The sequence below is a fragment of the Rhagoletis zephyria genome, unplaced genomic scaffold, assembly GCF_001687245.7.
Source record: "Rhagoletis zephyria isolate East Lansing unplaced genomic scaffold, Rhagoletis_zephyria_1.1 Rzeph_scaffold_01461, whole genome shotgun sequence".
In the NCBI taxonomy this organism is placed as follows: Eukaryota; Metazoa; Arthropoda; class Insecta; order Diptera; family Tephritidae; genus Rhagoletis; species Rhagoletis zephyria.
This window is the reverse complement of record NW_016158545.1, coordinates 103014-122386: the sequence shown is the minus strand read 5'-3', so window position 1 is coordinate 122386 and position 19373 is coordinate 103014. Positions and strand designations below refer to the sequence as shown.

The 19373-nt window shown below is 36.9% G+C and overlaps 1 protein-coding gene across 1 annotated transcript in view; it reads right to left on the bottom strand.

The window, feature by feature from the left end:
- The window catches only part of LOC108364104 (alpha-(1,3)-fucosyltransferase C-like), a 49754-nt gene that overhangs the window by 1274 nt on the left and 29107 nt on the right, over positions 1-19373 (bottom strand). The gene's annotated exons all lie outside the window — the stretch shown is intronic.

Below are 19373 nucleotides of genomic sequence, written 5' to 3'. Positions count from 1 at the left end.
TGTCTGAAATCCCACGTGATCTGTCAAATACTAATGCATGAAAATCCTAACCTCAAAAAAATCACCCGTTACATATATATATACAAATTTATATAGACAGTGCCAGCCATTTAAGAGGCAAATACCATGGTGTATATATATATGTATTTATGTTGCTTTTCATATGGGCATGAAATTTGATCGGCTAAGCGCGTGGCCATCGGTGAGTAAGTCTCCATTTACTCCACTGCGTTTGGCGGCTGTAAGGCTGTCACTTTTGATATTGTCCCCTATTCATTCGAGAGCTCGTGGTGTGTTTTTTTTTCGTTATATGATGCCCGTTGCAGGATCCTTCCTACATAATGTACCAGGTGTGATAATGTGTCGAAAGTGATCAGAGTAGTCATATCATCTTACCTTTGACCCTATGTTGTGTCTGACTCGTACGTATGTACATATGTATGTATTTGAGTGGCAGAGTGTGCCGTTTAATTAAAAGTTTATCTGAAAAAAGTGTTGCACAAATATACCACCTAAGTGGCTAATTGATATGAGGAACACCCATCAAGAATTATTATTTTTTTTATACTAAGCTTGTACGTGCTTTTTTTTGTTGTATTTTTTGCACTTATATTGGAGCTTCATCAGCCAATCGATGTCGTTGAAAGGTTACCAAACTCTTGACCTATTTCTAAGCATCTTAAAAAGACTGAAAGAGCCTTTCAGAATGTCTAAGTAAGCGTTAAAAATCGCGGAGTGATTTTTAACTTTCCGAGTTGATGTTTTTTATGGGTTATGATGCTAAACCACTCAAGGACCCTTGTGGTGTAAATAAGGGGATACGCAAAAGGAGGTATATACAGCTAGCTGACTGTGCTGTCTCGTTCATTTTTCGCATCCGTATTACTTAAATTTTTGCTTCCGAAAAACGTTCAAAACCCGTGCCGTTTTCGTACCCGGCAACGTACGAAAAATGAATTCAATAATAAAAATTAATTAATATTTTCTTATCCAAAAAATTATCCGAATTATGAAAAAGCATCTGTGAAGTGCAAAAAACAGCACAAAAAAATAAGCGTTTCACACTCATTTTCGGCACTTTTCTGTACACACGTTTCTGCCGCACACTTTATTGGAAAAACGGAACGTCAAAGTATCCAAAAATTCCTTTTTCGGATCTATTTTCGGTTTTTTTTTGTTGGCTGGGTAACTAGACACCTATCAACTACATCCGGATTCCGGAAGATTGAAAAGGAATATTCCGTAAAAAGAAAATGGGAACCGACAAAGGTTTTGCTGGCCTAATTTGCTTTAATCTTTGTTATATGAGTAGGGAGGTTTCTTGCCCTTGGAAGATTTCTTAGAGATTTTTCATTAGTCGATCAACTATAGAATAAAAAAAAAAACTATCTACATATACGGGGTTCCCGGTAAAGTCGTCCTGGATACCTAAGGAGATTATTAGTGGGATCATTTTTGATTAATTAGGCTATACGGCATGATAAACAAAACCTAAACATTTGCGAGATACTCAATTATTAAAAAAAAATCCTTGTTCGTCCACTTTCTTTTAAGAGTCCTATGATCAGCAATACCCTAACTTGAAGCAATCCCGGCCAGTTAAAAATGGTGGTTCTTAAAAAATTTTTTAGTTTACGATTTTTCACTAAATGCTTCCGAAGTATCTTACATCATTAAAAAACAAAATTTTGTATGCAAACTATTCTGGAAAATATTTTAAAAGCTAGTATACCTTTTCAGCAATCAATAATAAATAATATTTAAACTAAAGAAGTAATCCGTAAGCGGATTGCGGGCTCAACTAGTGGAGGGTAAAATTTCATAAGTAGAAAAATAAGTTTAAATATACGTGACTTAAAAAAAAGGAAGTTTTTTTATTCATTATAATTGGTTCTCAACATAATACAAATTCCCATTCTTTTCCTTAAATTACTTTCACGTCGCAGCTTCTAAGATGCCGCGTCTGGTATCTTTTGTTTTAGGATATCCACATTATATTTAGATCGGAGTCATCTGATTGTATTATAAAAACTTATTTCGAGATAGGCCATTTTCCCTTTAAAGCAATGTCATTGAGTTCCCAAATTATATCTTGATGATTAACTAGCCATAGGTACACCCTATAATGCCCTTTAATTACATAGCGCCATTTTCACAGTCATTAGTTAACTACTATGCTTATGCAAAACCACGATTTTTTCAGTTTGACTGATGGTTGACTGCAGTTAACTAATGTACATCCATTACTTAACTAATAGTTAAATTGTAGTAGTTAACTAATGACTGGAAAAATTGCCCATAGAAGCTTAATAAAAATATAACATTTTTCCATTTTTTTTTTGTAACTCAAAGCCAATCCTTCTAAAACCACTTAAGTTGTTTTAACAAAATGGCAGAGAATACGCCTTTAACATAAAATATTTTAATCAATTTTTGAAGTTCATTAAATACTTCTTTCGTATTATTTTCTTGAATGGAAATGATAAACTGAAATGCATAAAATTTACATATACACGAATGGAAATAAATGATTAAGTAGCTCTTCGAAAATTCCCACAACATTCTATCATTTCATACCAATGACCACATGTGAATAGGCTTAGATGGTCAAAATATCAACCTTCAAGAATTCATATCCTTCCATTCATACTGTGGGAATATCGCATAATTCAAATTTCACATTCAAAATCTTATACATACTTATGTACGGATGTATGTACATAAGTATGTATGCACACATTCAGATGGATGCTTCCACAAATGCCCTTACATTATCCGACTTACTCTCATATGCATATTTATTGCATTTTTTCGTTGCGGTAACGCCCCCATATTCGCAATGGAATTTCAAGTTCACTATATGTACGCATAACATAGCCGTGGCTTAAATGCAATCGCATTAACTTAGGTTGATTTTTCAATTCTGGACTTCTTATGCATACAGCAGTAAACTCACAAGGTATACTGACAGATGTATGTACATAGAAGGATTCTTACAAAGTTTTTTTTTCATGCTTTTAACTTTTGGTTTGATTAGATTTAGGCTTCTCCTTCTTCGACTAATTAAAAATTCCGCGCTGTATGGGTCCCATACCTAAAGGAAAAAAAAACACTTATTGCAAATTTCTTGAATATCCGTATACTCGTACACAGTATGCACATTAGACCACGTCAGTAAAAAAACTTAAAAAATCCTGCAATGCAACCCGATTAAGACTCAAATTTTAGCATGTGGTATAGCAATGATCCTTCATGAATCTCCCCCCACTAGGACAATTCTAAAAGGTCGCGCATCGAGCCTTTATTTTTCCCATAGCTACAGGAAAGTGAGGAAAGCTTATGGGCTTGTGACGTCTACTACAGCTGACACGTTAAGGACCGAAAATTCGCTTTTGGATTTCTGGTAAAAGAGAGACTCCGTCGCCGAACACTGTCATTCACCGCGGTGGACGATCGTCTAGCCATAATCCGCACCAAAGCGATATTCTTCAATATCTCGCTCATCTGCGCCCACGCAACGACGGAAGAGAAAGACGAGGCGTCCACGGATAGCTTTTATGAGCGCTCGTGCTTGGGCGATTTCAATACCAGGGTGGGAAAGGAAGGGATCTTTGGAACCACCGACGCAGGATTCAGCCTCCACGATGGAACGTCCGATAACGGACTGAGCCTGATCGACATCGCCGTGGGCCGAAACTTGTTAGTATGTAGGTCCAAGCATAAAAAGACTCATCAAGCTACGTGGCTGTCTCCGTTTCGGAAAAAGAGAAACTCAATCGATCTTGTTGTGATAGACGTTAGTACACTCCAGTTACAGTGCCAATGAAGAAGAAGAACTCAATCAAAACTAGCGTTATACTCTTCCCTAAAAGACAAGGTTGAGTGGATTTGTTCCTTCGGCCTATTACTTTGTGGAGTATTTAATTGTGATCCTACATGGTAAATCTCCACTAAAGTGTCACATTGAACGAAAGACCTCCGAAGCCTTAACAGTGGTCTGACAAAGAGGTCTTTAACAAAGCGCTTTTTTTCTTTACAACGCTCTCAAAAGGTGTATTTTTTGTAACATATCCCAATATTGCCACTGCAGCGAAAAACATATGGGGAGATTTATNAAGCCTCCAACATATCCCAATATTGCCACTGCAGCGAAAAACATATGGGGAGATTTATTTAGCAACTTTTTGTGAATATTTTTATTCGGCAAAACAAGCAAAACTTTTTGATTTCTAGTCTTTTCCATATTATTTAGTGCTAAAAATCCTCCTTGGATGGACTCCTCTCCATATTGGCAGACAGAGCGGGTACAGGTATCTTTGGACCTAGCACCAAATTTGCAATTCCCATGGGCAAATGGCGCACGGTGTTTCAGGCTCAAATAGTCGCAATCTTAAACTGCGCAAAATTAAACCTTGAAAAGGGTTTAAGGGCGCATTTTTAGTTATCTTTTCAGATAGCCAAGCAGCCATTCGGGCCCTTTCAAGCTGGTTAGAGACTGCTTTGACAAGCTACATACAAGTTTGGGCAGCCAAAAACACGGTAACACTATGCTGGGTACCAGACAATTCTGGAATCGAAGGCAACGAGATTGCTGACGAGTGACATGCTGGCATGTGAAAGATCGGTAACTGCCTTTTCGGGACCTGAACCATTCTGTGCTCTCATTTGGTCCTCTTCGAGAGTAATAATTACTGAGTGGGTACACTCGGAAAGCTGTAAGTACTGGGGATGGTAGGGGCGTTAGACAGGTCAGGCTCTTCGGCTACCCTTTTAACAGAAACGACATTGTCCTACCAAATAGTTGTTAAATATTTAGATACAGATTTCTGCTATACAGTCACAGCCGTCTTATCCGGGATATAGCGATTTAAGTATGCTCACTGTCTACTGATAAAAAATTAATTGGAGATCCTAGTGCGTTCACTAAGACAAATTCGCGAAAGTTTGCGAAACTGTACAAGATACCTTAAACAAAATATAATTTTCCACCTTTAAAGCAGTAATGAATTGAAAGAAAACCCAATGAATAAATTTACATCAAATTCTCTTCATTATGGCACACTGTACCTGGCGCTTCAATTTCATTGTGAAAGCATTCACGTAGCACCATAAAAATTGTAAAATGAATATTCATTTTTATTTTATTCGAACTTGTTTACTGTAACTCGGTTAATCCACACAACAGTGGACAATCCAATAGGGCATAACATTGCTGACAAGCGGCAAATTGAGATGATAGGCACTTTCCGTACAGAGTAGGTGGCGTCACGTACGCAACTTTGTTGACAGTATTCCTGTATGTAGCAATGCAGGTTACAATGTAAACAAGTGCGGTTTATATACAATATATAACTATATACATACGTTTCCCGGCTGGAAATTATATACTTTATGCAAAGGTAAAAGACGGCGGTCGCTATGGTGTAGCGGTTAAAAGTGCGCATTACCATTCCGCAGGACCTGGAATCGAGCGCAGTTTCCTACCTCCGAGTGACAGATAAGTTTCTTAATGGAATTTATTGCGCTATCTTTGAAGCATCATCCTATTCTTCGCTGGTCGGAAACCTCATAGGTATCCTTGTGCTGGTCCCGGCCAAAACTTAGTTGGTTGCCACATATTGGCTTCCCTAAGTCTGAGTATAAGGTTCTTTCTGAGATGTGCTAATCAGCGCCTTCGATAAGCCGCGGCATACAACTATTTTCACCAGACTAGGACGCCGTGGGTTACAATCGATTAGATGACTGTGGTGCATATACCATAGGTGATGTAAGGCGGTAGTATGCTTTTCGCTAGACTTCTTTCAGGTCTAGAATGATACCTACATAGGTATTTCGCTTTGGAAAAAAAATGCAAAGTAGCTCCCTCTTACCTTGGCAAGGAAAACGCTGATACTTCTTTGTTTGTGGACAGCAACAGTTCTGCTTGGGAGGGATTTACCACCAATTCGCTTTGGTTGGCTTAATTAGAGATGTCACCCAGCGCTGCCTGAAAAAGCTCATTTATCTTTGGCTATATTTGCTATCATATTCCTTTTGCCTTCTGCGCTTTTATGATCTCATTTACCTCCAGAGATCAGACGAGAGGGGATAGTATGCTTCGCGCTGCAGTTTCAATCCGAGCTACTGCTTTTACATATATTCTGATAGTGATCGGCCTCGCCACAGTTTTGCTCTTTAGGGGCAACTCTTAAGATTTATTCGTGTTTCAGTGGAAAACGATTTTTGTGGTATACTTAAAATTTAACGAAATTTTTTTTTGGTAAGACAGTTTATCAGATGATATGGGCATATTTCCTATTAGGACTAGTATATTACAACTTTATCTGCATACATACATATGTACGGTATGCAAGTCAGTGTAAACTTTTTATTTACATACACAGCTATGTAAGTGGCAATGCACGAACGTGTAAACTGTGATGACTTTATACGAAATGATTGATTGCCCAATTTACTCCTTTAGTGGTTGATGATGCTTACTACATGCAGTCACTAGTACTGCTATCCAATATTTATATATGTACACCAAGTATTTACATGCATTACTCTCATAAAAATTTTAAATTAAATGTTCCTTTGTTCCACGGAATTTTACGTGCTTTTCTCACATTGAGTGCAATCGTAATATTGACAGTAAATCATAGTAGTTTCAAAAGTTTATTGGCCTTCGGACTGTGATTGTAAAATCCATTGATATCTACAGCATTAGTTTCAAAATGAAAAAAATGACTGGTGGGCGTTTTCTTTAGGTATACCTGCATAGAATCTAAGACATTCAAGAAAAGAATATATTCATTGGAAACACCGTGCGACAGTCAATTTTACACACATAAAAATGAATATATTCGCGAAACTATGGGTAAATCTATATATTAATATGCTAACATAAATTTTGTGTCCGTTCGTTTGGCGATTCTACCGAACCGAAAACCAAGAACACCATTGAAAAGGTAATTTTCTGTAGATGAGGAGAGTTTTTATGCTTTCAAAATTGGTTGAAAATTACGGCCAAAATCGTCAGTTTCCAGCGAAACTAACCTATTAAGAAGTATGTACTCCGATGCCATTGATAGAGAGGTCAGATATTCCTTTACAGATTTTACAGGGGTTCTTCGAGAACCCCGCCCTACCCAGTCCTCTCTTGAGAAAATATAAGTAGAGAAGAAGCTTTTGGGAGCCATTTCGCAGGCGCTGTAATCTATGTCTTCAGGGCGACGTCAAAGTCCTCCAGAACTCCAGAGTTTTACCACCCGGTTTCCCTGAGCCTAATAACAGTTCGCAACAATTCTGTCTGCAATATCGCAGGCGCCGCTCAGTGCTTTGTCCCATAGGCAAAATCAAAATGAAATAAAGTGCTTAGAATATTTAAGTAATATACATTTTTGTAAATATAACATAGTACCTTCAATAGATTTGTAAGTTTAATTTATCATCTCCTGCCAACAGCAGAGGACGCTAAATAAAGAAAATTTCTGAGGTACAACTGTTGAACGGAAAAGCGACTTTTACTGTGTTACAAAAAAATGTCAAACATTCATTTTTTAGTATATTAATTTGAATCTTAATAATTTTTTTAACTACTATACGTACAAAAAACAGAAATAATTGTTGGTAATGATTTTGTATTGAAAAGTTGTTTGTGCCATCGAAAACTCTTGAGATTTTTTTTTTATTGGAATTTCCAATTGCTGAGGGTGGGAAGAGTGAAAAAAATATAATAATATCTAAGTTTTTAATTGCTATTTTGGTACACTTGGAAGTGCTTCAATAGAATTGTGAAGATGTTCAGTCACGAGAAATCGCACAAGTCTATCAGTCTCTCTACCGTTTTTAGCAAAAACGAAGACAGACTGATAGGTTTAAAATCTTTAGGGGAAACATGAGAGCCTTTTCCGGCCTTCGGGATTAACACAACGCTGCCTACTCTCCAAGCTTTGGGGATTTACCTTATCCTCACGCAGTTCGCATAAATAGGAGCCAACCAATTGCACGACACCTCCAGAGCCCTTTGCAGCTGCGCAGGTATGATGCCATCGGTCCCCGCCGACTTGAAGGGTCTAAACGAATTTGTCGCCCAGACCATGTGACGATCGTCCAGAAGATCGGAGAAGTACAGGACACGAAGTACATAATATTGCAAAGAAGTACATTTGACTGTACTGCTAAGTATGATGTACAAGTGCTAAGAAAAAAATACTGTACTTCCGAAAGAAGTACGGTTGGTCACATTATGCATACCCCAAATTTTCCTAAAAATATTGATTAAAGTTTGAAATTTTGATGAAAATTGGATGAAATTTTCTAACTTTTGTACAAAATTTGAATTTTTTTTTACAGATATAATTTTTTACAGAGTAAACTATACTTAATTTTTTTTATTTATGCAAAAAAATTTTCCTTATTAAAAAAAGTCGTGGTAAGATTTACGTAGCCACAGGTGTATGCATGTATGTATGCCCTTTTGGTTTCAAAGTCTGAAGACATTATTTAAAGTCTTTTCATATAGGCGTGTGGATTATCCCCAAAAAGTACTCTTCTTTTTCTTATTTGGCGTTCTAGAAATGAAAAAAGTGTTTGGGCCAAAGTAACCGGCTGAAACCAATTGTAATCGATAGGTTACACAGAAATACATTTACCGTCAATTTTAACCTAGTTTTTACGGATGCGTTCAAGTCGAAAATGCAAAAAACCTGATTTTTCACAGCGGCAAATTTTCGCGAAATTTTAATTTAAACTCGCTATATCTCACAAATTTTATTAACGATTGATTTCAAATTTTTACTCAATAAACTAGATACTATTCTTAGTAAACTGAGTTCAACTACAGTTCTTAATACTTATTAAAAACAAAGCGGCAGATTTTTAAACTTTTTTATAAAAATTATGGAGGTAGTTTTTTTAAATGCTTTGAGTTTGAGGAAAAACAAGTTTTAATATCTCACCCATAAAATTGTATTAAGCTAAAAATCCCATAATGAGACGCAAAATCCCAGTCGCCCTTTTATGATGGGAAAATCCCAAATTATGAGCGAAATCTAACGAGTTGGCCACACTGACGGAAATGAACGAGGTAAACTCTCTCTCGAACTCTCTGCCCCCTCTTATCCCCACAAAACCGGTTTTAGGCGGACTGAGCAGTCCAGTGTGCGGGGGCCCTTTCATATTCATATATGTTGAAAAACAAAATATGTACTCACCTTTTTACTGCACACATTTTTTTGGAATTCGCTGTTGTGCTAACGAAGGGATTCTCTTTCACTGCTTTAAAATTGACTTCCTAAGCCTTGACCACACACATTTTTGATGTATGTACATTTTCCTTCCATTTTTCGCTAAACCACATATTTCAGTTCATCAAAATTCAATTTATAAAACAACACAACACTTTTTAAATATTTTGCATCAAATAATTTACCACAAATCATCGCTTATTATGCACAAATATATTCACCGGTTGAGCGCAACGCAACAATAATTTTGAAACATACACAACCACTTCCGATTTAATACTGAATTGTCTCGCATTGGAATCACCGAGTATTGTTTGCTTTTGCAATACATACATACTTCTCAACTCCTTATTGTACCATCTTCAAAATTATTCGCATGATATTTTGTTGCTCTATTTATATATTTCAACAGGTTTGTGTATACGTAACATTTTTCTAATTGCTATGCTCCTCTCAGTGAAACGTACAAACATACATTCGAACTCTTACAAGTACCTGGGTAGCTGCGTCACAGTTACATACTCCCCAACAGTGCTGCTTTATCTATCATCGGCAGTTCAAATGCAAATCGGTTGCTGTCGTGTCAAATTACTGTTGTGGGCGTCGGTACGCGTTCGGTCAAGATGATTGGTATTTAGGTAATTATAAATTGTTTGTGATTTAATAAAGTTTTTGCAATTAGTAATGCTTCGCCAATAGTTTTGTGCAATAAAAGTGTAAAAGTGAAAGTGGGAAAATGCAGAAATGTGTTTTAAAAGTGCAGATAAAAGAAAGAATTATTGTGCTAAGCGATTGGAAATAAAACTGGCTGAAAGAGCGTAAGTTCCAAGTGCGAGAATTGTCGCATATGTATATATGCACGTATGTGCATACATACATATGTATGTAACTTAGTACCATCGTTCGTTCGCTTATATCTCTATGTGTAAAAACTTGAATACAAATTGATACAAATCTATTTCGCGGAGAGGAAAACTGAAATAATAAACCTTTATAGACTGGTTGGTGAACTTCAAGGTGAGTTAACTTTAACCTGTGTATGTATGTATGTATATCTAATCTATATATTAATACGCTAATATAAATTTCGTATCCGTTCGTTTGGCGATCAAAATTAATTTACAATTACGGCCAAAACCGTCATATGAAAATTTCCGTATATGTGTATAGTTGTTACAACGGAACAATATTTGTTCCACAACCTTTTCAATCCATATAGATATTCTGGTGAAATCCATAATAAAGTCTAAACTTTTGAACTTTGCTTTTAATATAGCCGCGCCCATTTCTATAATATTCTTTGATTGAAAAAGTTGTGGAACAAATGTTGTTAACGAAGCGATATTCTGGCTAAAGCCGCAATAAAATCTGCGTTTTGCAAACTTTAGTCGTACGCCCATATCTAGGTGTTTGTAGCCTTAAAGAAAAATCTTGCCGTACAAATATTATATCTGGATAGGTATTCTATCAGAATCCGCAATAAAATTTTACTTTTTGCCAAAACCCGATATTGAACACCTTACCAAATATATCTCAACACAAGTTTTCGAAAAAAATTACAAAAAAATGTTGATTCTCACAAAATAAACATCATCTCGTCATAAAGAAAAATATTTAAAAAATAGTTCTTGAGAAACGCCCCTTTTCTTGAACCACGTTTTTTATAGAGAATTAAACAAAGATTTTAAATCCGTAATTTACTGGTCTTCACTATACAAATTAACTTCAAAAATTTAAGCTCGTAATAGCTAAGTTATCTTTAGGACAATCTTGACCATCTGATATATAAAAATGTTAAACAGGTTGCTTTAGCTTTAAAACGACGTTAAGATGAAGTCTCTACGATGAGCAGAATCCGAGATATTACGATATAATAAAAATATTTCCATATGAAAAAGAATGTCTCCTATTTAGGTAGGGATAAAGATAGAAAAAATATAAAATATAAACTTAAGCTTATAATATATTAACTAGCCTGTGGTTTTATTCACAATTTCCAGATATGTAACGTAAATTAGTAGTCGAAATCTATGGATACTTATCTAGCTACAAAAAATTATGGGATTAGCGAAATTTGTAATGAAATGAAATTTACCAAGTTATCTTTATTTATTGTATGTATTTTGAATATTTATGGAGTTAAAGAAATTTATCGAGTTATCGCTTTGCATCGACTTCTTTGAACTTATCGTTATTTATTAATTTACAGAAAATTGTCGATTTATTGAATAGAAGTTTTTGAACTTTTCAAAATATGTCGAGTTATCGAAATTTCAAGGTTATATAAGTTTATCGAGTTATTCACTGCTTATCGAATTTTATCATGCTACTAAGTAATTTAAAAGACGTACTAAAGGGGTCTTAAAAATCTAGAAGAACAGTTGAATTTCGACAGTAACTGACACTCCTAGTTATAATAAAACTGCGTACTTACTTTTTATTTCCGACGTCAAGATTTTTTTAAAAGGACTTGGAAATTAAAAAAAATATGATTACATGTTTCAAAAAATTATTTTAAAAAATCAATGAAATGTAAGACTACAATATGGGTATTGTATAAATGAAAAAATTCTGAATAATTTTTTTGGTGCATTAGGACGAATCGGCATGGAAAATGTCCCTTACAAATTTTGTCCTTTAATATCCTTGAAAATTTGCAATATTTTTTTTGAAAAAATTATTGTTTGAGGACTAATATACGCACGACCTCATCATCGAATTTCGTCCTGCAAACTTTATTAACTTTAAAAATATACAATTTATTAAAATCGCATTTTAATAAATTGTTCGCCTATTCGCCCTTGTAAACCAAAAAAACTTTTTTGTTTTTAAATTCTACAGACTTTTCTCTCTCATATGGTACCCATGAGTTAATCATATCTTTAAGATTTCAAAGTCCTTTGAAAAAAAATACTGACGTCTGACGTGTCAGAGTAAAAAACAAACAACGCAGAATTGCTATATTTGTCCCATAGTTTCGCGAGTATATCCAAAAAAGGCAAAAAAATACATGAAATTATAGTGAAAAAACTTTCTTTCTCACTCATCATATACATACATAGCTGGCCTTGAACTTGGGACACTTGCCGACCTATCAGGCTAACCTAATATTCACAAACGCCGCCGATTTACTGTCAAAAATTTCTCATACACATACAACGTGTTTGGGTAGGGATGCAATATTAACATTGATGTTTCCAAACATCGATCATAAACATCGATATTTTAACATCGATGTTCAGACCCCAAAAACACCGATGTTTTTGGTAAAATGAAACTTACTGGCTGTCTACATGAGGCGATTTTACAGGCAACTTTTAGTTAAAAGCAACAATTGCCTGGTGTAAACGGCGTGCGTATAAAGCTAACTCAATTTCCAATTTTTGTTCTGCGTGACATTTTGATTTGGCGTTTCGCTCAATGAAATCAAATGCAAGCCAATTTCGGTTGACGCAAAAAAAAACAAATTCGACGGCATGCGTGCCAAAACGCCGCGAGCCGATTACGAAATTTCGAATGCGGCTAACTTTGATCCCTGAGAACTCAGTGTTTGTTCAGAAGTGCGAGTCAAAATGATTCATCTTAGCCTCGCGAAGGTTGGACAGTCTAAAAAAACGTGTGGAGATGATTCCACTTCATCTTCCTCTTGACAGCTTATACAAAAGGATCAGTTGAAATTCCTAGTCTCACCGAATTCGTCTTTTAAAGTGTTCTATAAAAACATTTGCTACAGCAGAGAAACGTCTTCTTTTCCTTTTTTATGTCACAAAAGGACCCGGTTTCCCTTAGCCTAATTCATTAATTGTGGGCTCTAGTTAATTTATTTATCATACTTTCTTGGCGCCACAAATGTACTGCACGAAAAGTTGTTACTTTTACTTAAAGTTTCATGCATTCACGAAAGAAAAAATAATAATAGTTATAAAGTAGCCATTGTGTATTCACATCAATGTCATAATCACGCTTAATTTTATTAACAGCCGCGACTACGTGGACAACGGATTGTAGCAATATACATACGTTAAAGATATGTATATAGGACGTAAGCACAAATATAAAAGTGCATAATATGTATATGCATACATATGTATGTGTACATAAATTACTACTATTAATCGTGCCAAGTTGTACCAGGCCCTACTGCCGCCCACAAAAGAACCACTCTGCTTTCGGTAGACATATCTGTTGTAATTTACAAGCATTTATCTATTTAGTCGAATTGTTGTAGAATGATAAACAGTTTGATTATTAAAATTGCCTGAGCAATTGCTTATATGTACTACTACTATACTTGTGAATCCAGGCACATACATACATGTACATATTTATGTATCTACATATGTCGGCTGATGGCGCTTTCGGCAAGACTAAATAAACTAAAACAGGATGCAATTGTTTAAGAGCTGTATTTTGTTTGTGTGTACAAGCATATAAAAATGTTTCTACAATGCAAGATTCGCGGCAAAATGTCACTTTTACACAAAGCCACTGACGTCATGCCCCAGTTTTGTGGGTTCAGCAGGTCGTTCATTTGTGTCAGAGCTTTTATTGGGTAATTTACCGGCGCTGATACATCACTTATGTGCCTTACCGGACGTTATCAATTTGAAACACTTATGTATATTTACATGTGTGATACACTTTATTTATATAAATATGTATAGGCATCAAAATTGATGATGTAAATATGTTTTTTTCTAATTTAGAATAAGGTCAATCTTTAGAAGAGTATACAAAATATACTCACGAGGGTCACTAGTGTTAGTTAGTTTGTCTCTAGGTGGTTCGATCTGTATTTTGGTAGTTTTAAGAATGCTCAAAGTCCCTGGTTTGTATTTTTTTCTATTTCATACAAAGGACAAAATAGGCTTTTATCTTTTCAGATAGCCAAGCACCCAACCGGGCCCTTTCAAACAGGACTATGAAATCTAAGCTGGCAACGAAAAAAAAACGGTTACGCTGTGCTGGGTACCAGGCCATTGTGAAATCGGAGACAAAGAGGTCGCCGACGAGATGGATCGTTAACTGCCTTTTCGAGACCTTAACCACTCTGTGGTCTCAGTTGGTCCCCTTCGACAGCCACAATTACAGAGTGGGTACATTCTGACCTCAGAGGGGGTCATAGACAAACCAAGCTTTACGACTACCTTTTCAACAGAAAGGATATTATTTTAGAAAATAGGAATGACATCAGACTTGCACCCAAAAGGTGTGACCACAGAGTCACGGTGAATGCCGGCTCTGCCTTGAAGATGATGAAACTTCAGAGGATTTTCTATGTTACTGTCTGGCTTTGGCCAGAAAAATATTTATGGTCGAACCCTTTGTTATTAGGAATTCGTCTACCCTTTTAGGACTCATTAGGGAGACCAAGGTTACTTGGCCACACTGGGTTAGGGACTCTCTCTTTAAGAGCTACAAAAGATATTTCAGGTCGCTGTGTCTCTTGTTCTGTTACACCCAAGAAATAACTAACTAACTAAATAAGTAACCAAGGTAAAAATCATTGCAAACCAAAACATCTAATTTTAAGAACAATAAAGTTGTATTTGGTGGGGTAGAATTTAAGTTATTAGAATTTACTAGGACTAGGACCTGCTCTAGGTCGAAAGGATCATAGAAGAGTTTTAGTACTTTAAAATATCTTGTCAATAATATATCACAAATGGAAATCGAGTCGTAAATAAAAAAGTTATGAAAAAATCCATCTCGGCAGTTTTGAGAATTCGCCAAGGACGAAAATTTCTATTAAACGAAACTGCTCCCAAAGTAAGCTTTCAAGCTGGGGCGGGGATTAATTGCAAATTTATTTTTTGTATCAGAACCAATTTAGTGTGCAGGCCCATTAATATACAGTATTTTTTTTATCTATCTCGAACGATGGGCCACACGAACGATTCTTCTGCAGAGGAGTGCTTAAAACATTAGTTCCGCGGCATCATGGTAGCGCTATCTTTTATGTAAATTCAATATATCGCCAGCTGAGATATGGCATTTTTGATTCATTTGTTTAGATATGGTGTTCTTAAACCAAATTCTGAAGTAGGGCTTCCAATGATAACTTTTACAAACTCTCGCCTCGTGAATGCCGTCAACCAGCGCCTATCGCTGGCAGTGAGTCTCAAGCGATAGACGCGCATGACTCTGACACAACTAAAGTCAGAATTAACTCGTATTTAACCAGGCTCCACCCCACCATACCCAACACATATCCGGCGAGCGAATATACCCGCCATGACACCAAAGACCTTTTCACCTCCGCACTTAAACTCACGCAACCTCGATCCATTTGGTCCAAACCGGTAGAAATAACCACGTTTACTGGACCTACCGTTAGTTGAGCTCCACAAAAATAACTAGGCGATTTCGGCAGGGCTTGCCATAATAATAAGGATATGAATAACAGCTCACTCCTACTTCTCCCACAAAAATTTTGTCCAACGCAGAAATAAATTTTGGTACACCGCTTTCCAGGGAGCAAAGTCTTTATCTGTTGATTTTAGTTTCTCTTGTAGCAAGTAGAAATGTACCTACGCATATTCTTTAACAAATTTGTAGGTGTCTTATGCGTAAGCTTTATACATAGTCGGCGGCCGTTTGCACTTTGATGTTAATGAGCACTTCAAACGCCCTCAAGTAGACCACTGCACAAATTACGCACTTACCAATGCCACATTGCGCCCATCCGCATGTCAAAACTCGCAGAGCTATCGACAGACGGCTGTACAAATATACGTGTGTATGTACGTACATAAAGAGAATACCATAACAAACCACAGACAGAGCCCCCTAAACGTTTACTTGAGGATCAACAAATATCAACAAAGTGGTAAGTAGCTTGAAACAGCAGCCGCAGTAACTGCGAGTGCCAAGTGAGCAGCCATCTCAATGAATGAGTGAGGACATATCTACATAATGTATGTATGCATATCCCTAAGTGTATGTACTCCAGGGCGGTCCTTAAATGTAGGAAGCAAATTTTTACATCAGATTACCTAAGCATCACATATAAATTTTGGTCCCGATTGGAAACGGTTGAGGCGTTTCGCACAGGGATCAAAGTTCAGATTACCCTATGAAGACGTCTTAACCGTCTCAAATCGGGACCAGAATTTATAAGTGATATCTTCGACTATGGTAGTATTGATTGTGGATATTAGACGCAAAAAAAAATATTTTGATTTTTTAAGTCCCTCCTCCTGTGCGACACGCCTTAACCGTCTCCAATCGGGAAACAAATTTATATGTGATATCTGTAACCGTGGTATTACCGGTCATGGGAAAGAGATTGAAAGAAATCGTTCATTTGATTTTAAGGACTACTCTAATGTACACCTATATATGTACATATGTATATGTATGTATGTGCATCCTCATTGAATGCAACTTGCCACTTCTGCATTTGATGCACGAAAGCTGCTGTGAGAAGGTAGATTTTGTGCTGTGTTTGCTTACGTGTTGCCTGCAATCGAATGAGTTGTGGCACCTCCCTGCAGATGTTGCATCACAAACTAAGCGAACGGCTGTTTATGCGCTTTGTGTGTTTTATGTGTATATTTAGTTATGTAGGTCTGTATATGTATATCTGTATGTTTATTTGTATGTGACCTGAGCTTCTTGGCGTGATGTTGTTAATATCTTCTCACCTGCTGTTGCTGGCACTGCTGCTGCTGCTTTTGGTGGCACTGTTTGTTGATTTCGCGGCAGCTTCTATTTATTGTGGCAGCGGTAGGCGACACGAATCCTAATTTGTTTGTTTACAAGTTGCAGTTGCTTTTGAGCATTTTTTTTATCATTTTGTTTTGACTGTTGATGCTATTACAATTCATTAGTAAAAAATTGAAGGAAGAAATGTTTTAGCCTGAAATTAATGGTCCTTCTTTTACTGTTTAGTACAGTAAAAAGTTATTGTAAATTACATAAGTTATTTAATTTATTTTACATTTCATTTAGTAAAATGCAAGGATATACAGGGCGTCCTAGACCACCCGAGCACACCTTCTAAATTGAATGAAAGAACATGTTTTTATGGGAAAACGAAAAAAAATTAATTCACCAAGTCGGAGATGATCCATCTTTTGGTGGTATTGACCGAAAGTGGGTTGTTAAACAGACCGGAAGTCCACGTTTTCAATTCCAGAAAATAGTGTCTTACAAAGTTAGGTATTTTTATGTGCGAAATCCAAATCTATAGTAAAACATGTATCTCTCATTGAAAAAATGGACTTTCGGTCAGGTTAACCCACTGGCCGTCGAAACTGGAAGTAGGTAATGCAACCAGAAGATACAGCGTCCCCGACTTGGCAGCTTATATCTTGCGTTTTCCAATACAAAAGAATTTTTCTCCATTTTAGAAGGGGTGGACGGGTGGTCTATGACACCCTGTGCATATTTGAACTCTACGAATATTTTGTTGAATAATTCAATTGAAAATGTAGTAATTAATTTATGTTTTGCCGACGATGTGGTTAGCAGCAACCTAGAATGGAGGCCTTCCCTTTGTGGCCTCTGGCACAAATTTACCTTACTTCCCTTTTCTTACTTTCAGGGTCTAATATTTTGTCATGCGACCCGTGCCGAGGGCCAGCCTGACAAGTGCTCTTCATAAAGACAAGTGACGGACGCAGTGCTCCGGAGCAAGTTTAGCCTTGCCAGCTTACAAAAATTCTATGCCCGACTGACTGTCCACTTTCTCTGACACTCGTAGGTCCTATTATAGATGAAGTTAAAAAAAAACGAGTTAAAACCTCCGCTTTAATTAGGGTTGCGGCACCACCGCGATCACCTATGGCGGCAATAAGTCCGCGACAAAAGCACATCGCACATCGAAAACAGTATCAAGGTACTCGCTAATATGGGAAATTCAAAGGTTAAATCCGCCCGCAAAAGTAGAACCGGCTGGAAGGCCTGCGGCGCCAACACCGAGTTTTGCGGATTCTATTTTTTTAGCCTAGCCAGTAGTTGTTATTTTGTGCGCATAAAGCTACGTAGTTGTCTGCGACGAGTGGATATCGGTCTGGAAGTAAACTCGACTGAGTTAGTTCCTTTTATTTCTTTCTCTTTATTTGGGCGTTGCAAAGTACTAATTTGTACAGTGGATATACGATACTATAAATGGTAATTGTCCCTTCGAATATCAAGGCGTTACTCCAGTCTCTTTCAACTTTTGAAGTGACATCTTCGCTAGACTTCGAATACATAGAGAAACTCAATAGGTTATAGGCACATTTTTTTAAGAACTAAATTTGGGTTTAAAGCGCAGATAAATTTTAAAATCCTCTTGAAAACGGCTCTTAATTTTGTTAATTCCCACTTAGGCAAATTGTTCTCCGAGAGAAAGTTCCTTAGACTTTTGCTTGCTGTTTAGTTCTTTTCTTAAACGTTCCGGATACTTTTATTCCCATTTTGTTCGCTAAGAAATGTTCCCGAATTCGATCTCTTTGGAAACGCGTCCCAGGCGCTGCGGAGTGGGAGCGCGCACTTTTTACCACTACACCACAGCGGCGATAAACAAGCGCCTCCAGATCGGGTGTTTTTCAACTAAACAGAAATAACAACAGGTTAGTCTCCGAGTACGTCAACAAATTACGATTTCATATACATAGAATAGGTGTTATCGGAGAGTCAAAATACCGGCTACGCCTTGAGGATGAGGAAATTTTCGATAAAATTATTTGTGACTGTCCAGCCTTGGCTCCAACGGCCAAACCGTTAGAAGTAAGGGATTCGACCACCAGGACCTGTTTAGGATTCATTAAGGAAACCGAGGATGTATTGGGCATACTGGTTTAGACCTTTCAAATCGTAATGTCTCTTGCTCTGTCATACCCGTGCATTTATATTATCTTATATAGGTTTAACAGGAGTGTTGTGAAGAGCAGAGGGCAAGTTTCCAGGTTCTGGTCACGGATGGGACCTAAACTGTAAGAGAATCTCCTTCCTTGGGATCCTTTCTGTGGAACTGCCTTCAGGACGTATCTTAAGAGATACTTACTTAGACTCCCACCTCCTGAGCGCACCTGGTTAACCTTTAGGGATGGAAATAAATCGCTTTCAGAAGTTATTTTGAAAGCCCGTAGGATTTATCCAAGCTCTTATCAGAATGCTATCACAGTTCATTCTTTCTGGTTCCCCCCCCCCCCC